This window comes from Bos grunniens, chromosome 4, assembly GCF_055505025.1.
Source record: "Bos grunniens cultivar Pamir isolate PY7600 chromosome 4, Bosgru_T2T1.0, whole genome shotgun sequence".
Taxonomy (NCBI): Eukaryota; Metazoa; Chordata; class Mammalia; order Artiodactyla; family Bovidae; genus Bos; species Bos grunniens.
This window is the reverse complement of record NC_141168.1, coordinates 38,313,323-38,322,936: the sequence shown is the minus strand read 5'-3', so window position 1 is coordinate 38,322,936 and position 9,614 is coordinate 38,313,323. Positions and strand designations below refer to the sequence as shown.

The following is a 9,614-nucleotide window of genomic DNA, read 5'->3' as shown; positions in this document are numbered from 1 at the left end:
ATATGGTAAAGAATCTACCTGCAATGCAGGAGACCCTGGTTTGATCCCTGTGTCAGGAAGATCCCCTGGAGAAGGGAATGGCTAACCACTTCAGTATTCTGGGATTTCCCTGGTGGCTCAGACAGTAAAGAATCCACCTGCAATGTAGGAGACCTGGGTTTGATCCCTGGGTTGGGAAGATTCCCTGGAGAAGAGACTGGAATACCCACTCCAATATTCTTGCCTGAAGAATTCCATGGACAGAGCAGCCTGGCAGGCCACAGTCCATGGAATCATAGAGTTGAACATGACTGAGTGAACAACACTTTCACTTTCACACACACACATATATACATCTTTTGTTTAGTTGCTAAGTCGTGTCTGACTTTGCAACTCCATGGGCTGTATAATACATACACACATACATATACATATGTATGTATGCTTTTCAGATTCTTTTCCCTTATAAGTTATTACAAAACATTGAGTGTAGTTCCGTGTGCTATACAGTAGGTCTTTGTTGGTTATCCATTTTGTACATAGTATTGTGTATATGTTAATCCCAAACTTCTAAGTTATCCTTCTCCCCACCACTTCCCCTTTGGTAAACGTAATTTTGTTTTCCATGTCTATGGGTCTATTTCTGTTTTGTAAATAATTTCATTTGTATTTTTTTTCAAATTCCACATATAAATGATATCATGTGGTATTTGTCTTTCTCTGTCTGACTTAACTTCACTTAGTATGATAATTGCTAGGTCTATCCATGTTGCTGCAAATGGCATTATTTCATCTTTCATGGTTGAGCCATATTCCATTGTATGTGTTTGTGTGTGTGTGTGTGTGTGTGTATTCACATACCACGTCTTTGTTCATTCATCTGTCAATGGACATTGAGGTTATTTCCAGCCTTCTTACTGGGGCAATTACATTATAAAGTGGTGTCAATCATAGGGAAAAGAAACTCAGGAGGAGGAGATTTTGGATGAGAGGCAATGCATTCAGTTTGGGATGTTTCTGAAAGGTTGTTCCTGAGCTATGAAAGACACCTGGATTCTTTGCCTCTGGAAGAGAGAAATTCAATCCTGGGCCAGTGATGAGGCTTGCTTGCTCAGAGCTTTTGTGTAATAAAGTTTCATTAAGATATAAAAGAGATGGAGAAATCTTCTGACATAGACATCAGAAGGGGGCAGAAAGAATGCCCCCTTGCTAGTTTTTAGCAAGAAGCTATATACCTAATGGCAGGCTGCTAAAAGAAAATGTCTAAAAACTCAGAGAGTGGCACCAGGCCCCTCACCCACAACATGCATTTTGAGATAACATTGGCACAAGCTGAGTCATCCCAGGCCATAAAACCATTGACATGAATCTTGAAGAAAGGCAAATTTCCAACCAAATATGAAGTCTCATTAACATAGCTTAAGAGAACATTTCCATGAGTAAAACATACTGGATTTTTGAGCCATTATAGGTTCTGAGTCTTAGGTGAACCAAAGACAGAGTCTAGGGTAAGTACATAGTTCATTAACATATCTTAAGAAAAACATTTCCATAAGAAAAATGCATTAGTTAGCTCAAGGTTTGAGAAAAGTTAAATTCAGGTGGAATCTGAATTGTTGTTGGCAGGGCAACACAGAATTTTAAAAGGAACCTCCTTTTAATTTCGTATATAGAAGGGGGACAAAATCTGACACTTGTAGTTTGTTTCCTCCTGCTGCTTAAGAGAAAGAAAAAAAAAACATCTGACACTTGCAGCCTATTTCCTCTGTTTGGAGACTCCTAGCCTTCCTGCCTGTTACCCTCTCATTTCCTCATAAAAGGGAGAAGAGAAGGAAAAGGCTTAGCAATATCTTATGACGGCAATGTATTTGAGTCTCTGTAAATTTAGTTGAATGTTCTCATATTCTGTGATATCTACCCTTAGGTAGAACTGTCCCTTAATCTTTGGGTTCATGTATCCACTCTTGCTACAAGCCAGTTGTTAAATGAATGAATGCTATCTGGGTAAAATAAGTAATAACAACAATGCCTTTTGAACAATATTCAAAACAAATTACATATGATATGTTGTTAATATTTCTGAGAGGGAACCAGGGATATTAGATACATTTCATGGATGAAAGAATCTAGTAAATGGCCCAAGAACAAACTCACGGAAACACTAGGACAAGCTGCTATCCCATGTAGTCCTTTGGATAGACTGAATAAAAATTCTCCCAGGGCCCTTCCTTCAGTAAACGGTGAAAGAAAGCATTGAAGTACACTGTACTCTCACAATATTAACTACTTGTCACCAGGTTTAGTGTACTATAAATACCAGTATCTCATGCATGGAGTGAAAGATAACTTCCTGACATTGTAGGTAGGGGTGGTGCCACATGAGGAGCCAAAAGCCCTTGACTTTGCAAGAACCCACCTCTTGTTAAAGTCGGGAGAGAGCTTTCAGGTTGTAACTCACGTTACCCACAAGGTAGCACAGATCTTGTGTGGACAATGGACCTGGAGTCACTATGGCATGATATCTAAGAGTTTCAACCAGGCTATCCCAATTTATGGAATACAGGACGAGCAAATACAGAAAAGAGCCATTACTATAGGATGAAATGACTTTTGGGTTTGTAGATGCAGTCAAGGCATTGATCCTCCAGCGTTTCACAGCAACGTGCCACTTGGAGCCTAGGATATAACTGTTACCAGGGAATCCTTTCCCAGTTATGAAATTACACTGAAACTATACCAGGTCTGCAAACACTATCACTATGAAACCCTGACTATTTTCTTCAATCTTTCAGTATGCTTCTTCAAGCTTAGAAGAAGCCTGTTAGATAATATTTACATATTTTAGACCAAAATGCAAACTTAGCAATACTTTGCATCATTAGAAAGAGAAAAACCTGTCATTCATTTCAGTCTGTTTGTGGAAGAGGAAAGACCTCCAGGAATTATGAGAATTAACTGTCCATTTAGAGTTGACATTGCACTCATCTCACATGTTAGTAAAGTAATGCTCAAAATTCTCCAAGCCAGGCTTCAGCAATACATGAACCATGAACTTCCAGATGTTCAAACTGGTTTTAGAAAAGGCACAGGAACCAGAGATCAAATTGCCAACATCCGCTGGATCATTGAAAAAGCAAGAGAGTTCCAGAAAAACATCTATTTCTGCTTTACTGACTATGCCAAAGCTTTTGAATGTGTGGATCACAATAAACTATGGAAAATTCTGAAAGAAATGGGAATACCAGGCCACCTGATATGCCTCTTGAGAAACCTATATGCAGGTCAGGAAGCAACAGTTAGAACTGGACATGGAACAACAGACTGGTTCCAAATAGGAAAAGGAGTATGTCAAGACTGTATATTGTCACCCTGCTTATTTAACCTATATGCAGAGTACATCATGAGAAACTCTGGGCTGGAAGAAGCACAAGCTGGAATCAAGATCACTGAAAGAAATATCAATAACCTCAGATATGCAGATGACACCACCCTTATGGCAGAAAGTGAAGAGGAACTGAAAAGCCTCTTGATGAAACTGAAAGAGGAGAGTGAAAAAGTTGACTTAAAGCTCAACATTCAGAAAACGAAGATCATGGCATCCAGTCCCATCACTTCATGGGAAATAGATGGGGAAACAGTGGAAACAGTGTCAGACTTTATTTTTCTGGGCTCCAAAATCACTGCAGATGGTGACTGCAGCCATGAAATTAAAAGATGCTTCCTCCTTGGAAGGAAAGTTATGACCAACCTAGATAGCATATTGAAAAGCAGAGACATTACTTTGCCAATAAAGGTCCGTCTAGTCAAGGCTATGGTTTTTCCTGTGGTCATGTATGGATGTGAGAGTTGGACTGTGAAGAAGGCTGAGCACTGAAGAATTGATGCTTTTGAACTGTGGTGTTGGAGAAGACTCTTGAGAGTCTCTTGGACTTAAAGGAGATCCAATCAGTCCATTCTAAAAGAGATAGGCCCTGGGTGTTCTTTGGAAGGACTGATGCTAAAGCTGAAACTCCAGTACTTTGGCCACCTCATGCGAAGAGTTGACTCATTGGAAAAGACTCTGATGCTGGGAGGGATTGGGGGCAGGAGGAGAAGGGGACGACAGAGGACGACAGAGGATGAGATGGCTGGATGGCATCAATGACTCGATGGACGTGAGTCTGAGTGAACTCCGGGAGTTGGTGATGGACAGGGAGGCCTGGCATGCTGCGATTCATGGGGTTGCAAAGAGTTGGACACGACTGAGTGACTGACCTGAACTGTACCTTCTTTAAGAAGGGTTGAATTGCAAAAAGTCATGTCTAATCTTGATTCTTCAGAGCTTTATTCCTTCTAACTATATGCCACTTAAATAAGGAATGTGTTTATCTGAACTCTAAATATAGTTATTACAGTAGGAATGCTCAGGTATGTTGCTGAGCAATTACAGGTAGGTTTTCAGCTGGCTGCCTGGTTGGAGTTAGGATTTTCTTGAACGCTCTCTTCTTCACAGTCCTCTTACCTCCAGATCAATGAGGACTGGGAAACCAAGGCTAGCCCACTACTGATCTAGTACCAGAACCAGGTAATTGAACCAGTATCTTTGAGGGTGTTAGTATCATAGTTTCTCCTGAACTTGAAACTGCCTATCAAATGGCTCCTAACTCTGTATCTAGCTCATCTATAATGATTTATCTGAAATCTAGCAAAGAAAGCATGGTCAAATCAGTTTCTGGCTGAAATTCAACTAATATCAGAAAGGAAGTGTTGGTCACTCAGTCTGGTCCAACTCTGTGACCCCATGGACTGTAGCCCATCAGGATCCTCTGTTCATGGAATTTTTCCAGGCAAAAATACTGAAGTGGGTTGCTGTTCCCTTCTCCAGGGGATCTTCCCAACCCTGGGATCCAACCCGGTTCTCCTGCATTGCACACAAATTCTTTACCCTCTGAGCTACCAGGGAAGCTCCAACATCAGAAGGATGGCAAAGTCCTGCAGGCAAAAGAGGAAACATATAAAGGAGAGGTGAGAGTGGTGACTGTATGCTCATCCAAAGAGCAAGGCATTGAGTCCTGTCTTTACTGGAGACATTTCCTTACCCCAAGGGCTGAGAATCAAGACCATTTCCCTGGTTACCAAAATCCATTTACTAGAGCCAAGGGCAGGGAGGATATGATATAAGATAGCTTAGAGGAGAAAGCCAACTGTGTATGCATGCATGATTGTGTGTGTATGTGTGTGTGTATTTGTGTGTATGTACATATCAGTTAAAAGTTAGGACTTTTTTGACTGAAAGCATCAGAAAACTAATTTAAACTTATTTCAGCAACAAAAAATATTCCTGGATATCTCACTGAATCAACAAATCTTTTTATCTCTTTCAGTCTCATTTCCAAAAATACCAGGGAAAAATGCAGATCAATAAACTATTGATATATCCAGCAAGCAAAAGGGCTTTGTAGGTACCACTTGGTGGTAGGCCAGAAGCACGGAGTGGTAGGGAGGGAAACCCTGGGAAAGGGTGCTGGATGGCCAATCTAATCAATGTCTACCACAATATTTCATAAAAACTTATTGTAGAGGAAGGTAAACTTCCAAACTCATTCTATGAGACCACCGTCACTCTAATAGCAAAACCTGACAAAGATGCGACAAAAAAAAGAAAACTACAGGCCAATATCACTGATGAATATAGATGCAAAAATCCTTAACAAAATTCTACCAATCAGAATCCAACAACACATTAAAAAGATCATACACCATGACCAAGTGGGCTTTATCCCAGGGATGCAAGGATTCTTCAATATCCACAAATCAATCAATGTAATACACCACATTAACAAATTGAAAAATAAAAACCATATGATTATCTCAATAGATGCAGAGAAAGCCTTTGACAAAATTCAACATCCATTTATGATAAAAAAAAAAAAACCCTGCAGAAAGCAGGAATAGAAGGAACATACCTCAACATAATACAAGCTGTATACGACAAACCCACAGCAAACATTATCCTCAGTGGTGAAAAATTGAAAGCATTTCCCCTAAAGTCAGGAACAAGACAAGGGTGCCACTCTCACAATTACTATTCAACATAGTTTTGGAAGTTTTGGCCACAGCAATCAGAGCAGAAAAAGAAATAAAAGGAATCCAAATTGGAAAAGAAGAAGTAAAACTCTCACTGTTTGCAGATGACATGATCCTCTACATAGAAAACCCTAAAGACTCCACCAGAAAATTACTAGAGCTAATCAATGAATATAGTAAATTTGCAGGATATAAAATCAACACGCAGAAATCCCTTGCATTCCTTTACACTAATAATGAGAAAATAGAAAGAGAAATTAAGGAAACAATTCCATTCACCATTGCAACAAAAAGAATAAAATACTTAGGAATATATCTACCTAAAGAAACTAAAGACCTATATACAGAAAACTATAAAGCACTGGTGAAAGAAATCAAAGAGGACACTAATAGATGGAAAAATATACCATGTTCATGGATTGGAAGAATCAATATAGTGAAAATGAGTATACTACCCAAAGCAATTTATAGATTCAATGCAATCCCTATCAAGCTACCAACGGTATTCTTCACAGAGCTAGAACAAATAATTTCACAATTTGTATGGAAATACAAAAAACCTCGAATAGCCAAAGCAATCTTGAGAAAGAAGAATGGAACTGGAAGAATCAACCTGCCTGACTTCAGGCTCTACTACAAAGCCACAGTCATCAAGACAGTATGGTACTGGCACAAAGACAGAAATATAGATGAATGGAACAAAATAGAAAGCCCAGAGATAAATCCACGCACATATGGACACCTTATCTTTGACAAAGGAGGCAAGAATATACAATGGATTAAAGACAATCTCTTTAACAAGTGGTGCTGGGAAAACTGGTCAACCAATTGTAAAAGAATGAAACTAGACCACTTTCTAACACCATACGCAAAAATAAACTCAAAATGGATTAAAGATCTAAACGTAAGACCAGAAACTATAAAACTCCTAGAGGAGAACATAGGCAAAACACTCTCCGACATACATCACAGCAGGATCCCCTATGACCCACCTCCCAGAATATTGGAAATAAAAGCAAAAATAAACAAATGGGACCTAATTAAACTTGAAAGCTTCTGCACAACAAAGGAAACTATTAGCAAGGCGAAAAGACAGCCTTCAGAATGGGAGAAAATAATAGCAAATGAAGCAACTGATAAACAACTAATCTCAAAAATATACAAGCAACTCCTGCAGCTCAATTCCAGAAAAATAAATGACCCAATCAAAAAATGGGCCAAAGAACTAAATAAACTTTTCTCCAAAGAAGACATACAGATGGCTAATAAACACATGAAAAGATGCTCAACATCATTCATTATCAGAGAAATGCAAATCAAAACCACTATGAGGTACCATTTCACACCAGTCAGAATGGCTGCAATCCAAAAGTCTACAAGCAATAAATGCTGGAGAGGGTGTGGAGAAAAGGGAACCCTCTTACACTGTTGATGGGAATGCAGACTAGTACAGCCACTATGGAGAACAGTGTGGAGATTCCTTAAAAAACTGGAAATAGAACTGCCTTATGACCCAGCAATCCCACTGCTGGGCAGACACACTGAGGAAACCAGAATTGAAAGAGACACGTGTACCCCGATGTTCATTGCAGCACTGTTTATAATAGCCAGGACATGGAAGCAACCTAGATGTCCATCAGCAGATGAATGGATAAGTAAGCCGTGGTGCATATACACAATGGAGTATTACTCAGCCATTAAAAAGAATACATTTGAATCAGCTCTAATGAGGTGGATGAAACTGGAGCCTATTATAGAGTGAAGCAAGCCAGAAAGAAAAACACCAATATAGTATACTAATGCATATATATGGAATTTAGAAAGATGGTAACAATAACCCTGTATACGAGACAGCAAAAGAGACACTGATGTATAGAACAGTCTTTTGGACTCTGTGGGAGAGGGAGAGGGTGGGATGATTTGGGAGAATAGCATTAAAACATGTATAATATCATATATGAAATGAGTTGCCAGTCCAGATTCAATGCACGATACTGGATGCTTGGGGCTGGTGCACTGGGACAACCCAGAGGGATGGTACGGAGAAGGAGGAGTGAGGAGGGTTCAGGATGGGGAACATGTGTATACCTGTGGCAGATTCAAGTTGATATATGGCAAAACCAATACAATATTGTAAAGTTAAAAAATTAAAAAAAAAAAACCAGGCTTTCTGTACCATTGGGCCTTCTCAACTGCAATGAAGAGTCCAGGGATAGAAAAAATCAGGATCAGCCTTGATAGAGAAGCCCATCATTTATACCAACTTAAGGGCTTCCCTGGTAGCTTAGTCATAAAGAACACACCTGCCAATGCAGGAGACATAAGAGACGTGGGTTTGATCTTTGGGTCAGGAAGATTCCCTGGAGGAGGGCGTGGCAACCCACTTCAGTATTCTTGCCTGGAGAATCCCATGGTCAGAGGAGTCTGGTGGGCTACAATCCATGAGGTCACAAAGAGTTGGACACGATCGAAGTGACCTAGTGCATGTACTACATATAGGAAGACATGGTTTTCTTCTCCATGGCCAGTTCTATCATAGAGACCTTTCCATTCCAAGGGCTGTGGCTTGTTGTGGCCATGGGATCTCCCACTGCATGCAAGAACTTGGAAAGACATTGACAGCACAGGTCAGCATAATACCTGAAGCTGCCACTCACCTTTCCTATAATATATTAAAAAAAAAACAAAACTTTTCAACTCACTTGCACCAATGTCAGGCACTGAAACAGTAAAAACAAGGGGGTAGTGACTCTAGAATGAAATAAAGGAAAGGGGGTATTATCTGGCCTTTGGGAACAGCAAGTCTAGAACATCCCAGTTAGAAGTAGGATCAAGAGGACCCTGAGCTTTCCTGGTGGCTCAACTGGTAAAGAATCCACCTGTAGTGCGGGAGATCTGAGTTTGATCCCAGGGTTGGGAAGATCCCCTGGAGAAGGGAAAGGCCACCCACTCCAGTATTCTGGCCTGGAGAATTCCATGGACTGTACAGGTCATGGGGTCGCAAAGAATCAGACATGACTGAGCGGCTTTCACTTTCACTACAGGAACGAGAGTGAGGAGCATTCTAAATGGCCTTGGGAGTGGTTGGTGGGCATTTGGGACAGGGGAGTTTCCTTCAGAACTTTCTAGACATGTATACCTGAAAGGAGAAGTTGGGTTTCATTTTGTTGTTTTTTGGCTGCACTCTGTGGCTTGCAGGATCTTAGTTCCCCATCCAGGGATTGAACCTATGCCCTAGGCAGTCAAAGCAGAGTCTTAACAACTGCACCGCCAGGGAAATCGCAGGAAAAGTTAATGATACATCAATTAGAGATGTCAGGCCTTGGGTTCTTGTGCTGCTACATGTGTATGGTGGATGCAGAGTTAACAATTTTTCTCCAATAGCTGTCAAACCAGCTAAAAATGTAACATGGGACTCCAACAAGGATTATCTAAAGATGCAGGTAAAGGCTTTGCTTTAGGACGCAATGTTATATTACATGTTCATTTTATGAACCTCTTTCTCATTTTCTCCTTGGTATGCTTTCTGTTTTAGGGGATAAATCTTCTCTAGAGATGGTTAAAGTAAT

The 9,614-nt window shown here is 40.2% G+C and overlaps 1 non-coding gene across 1 annotated transcript; it reads left to right on the top strand.

Annotated features, from left to right (window-relative positions):
- Positions 1-8,587: 8,587 nt before the first annotated feature.
- LOC147373956 (small nucleolar RNA SNORA44) lies at positions 8,588-8,715 on the top strand. The gene has a single exon (XR_015163315.1). It is a non-coding gene; the product is annotated as a small nucleolar RNA SNORA44 (small nucleolar RNA).
- Positions 8,716-9,614: the final 899 nt, after the last annotated feature.